Here is a 483-nt window from a genome sequence, read left to right on the forward strand (position 1 = left end):
TCTAACGTGCAGGCGAGGTTGAGATCACCATTTTAAAGCAGGAAGCAAAGAAAGGTGGGTTGGGAGGGAGGGGAGTAGCGGCGGGGCACAGATGAGCCGAAAGCCCGTGGGCAGGGCGGCCCCTGCAGGGCGGGGGAACACCAGCGGGGAGGATTTCAAGGCTGTTTTTTGTGCTAAAACTGCCTGGATCAGGGGGTCGTAATAAGATCAGCATCCATCCAACTCCATGAGAGTGAAATGATGCTGCCAGCGGCCTCGCTTCTACCTCCAATCCTATATTCTTGCACCTTTTCCCACACTCATAAAAAAAAAAAAATGACGGCAACGTTTTCTATCCCACGAAAGGCGCATGAGCGGACTGTGGGAGGTGCAAGGGCCTGAGAAGTCACCAGCCGTGATCATTTCTTCGCGATTCCAGAACCACAACTCACGCACTTACAGGAGGAGCGAGTCCGGCCGCAGGGGAGAACCACCCGGGAGCGC

The 483-nt window shown here is 55.3% G+C and overlaps 1 long non-coding RNA gene across 1 annotated transcript in view; it reads right to left on the minus strand.

Moving 5' to 3' along the window:
- The window catches only part of LOC107181760, a 2,765-nt gene extending 2,282 nt beyond the window's left edge, over positions 1–483 (minus strand). The window contains exon 1 of the long non-coding RNA XR_001512462.1: positions 440–483. This is a non-coding gene — a long non-coding RNA (uncharacterized LOC107181760). The remainder of the gene's footprint in view (positions 1–439) is intronic.

The sequence above is a fragment of the Myotis davidii genome, unplaced genomic scaffold (genome assembly GCF_000327345.1).
Source record: "Myotis davidii unplaced genomic scaffold, ASM32734v1 scaffold530, whole genome shotgun sequence".
In the NCBI taxonomy this organism is placed as follows: Eukaryota; Metazoa; Chordata; class Mammalia; order Chiroptera; family Vespertilionidae; genus Myotis; species Myotis davidii.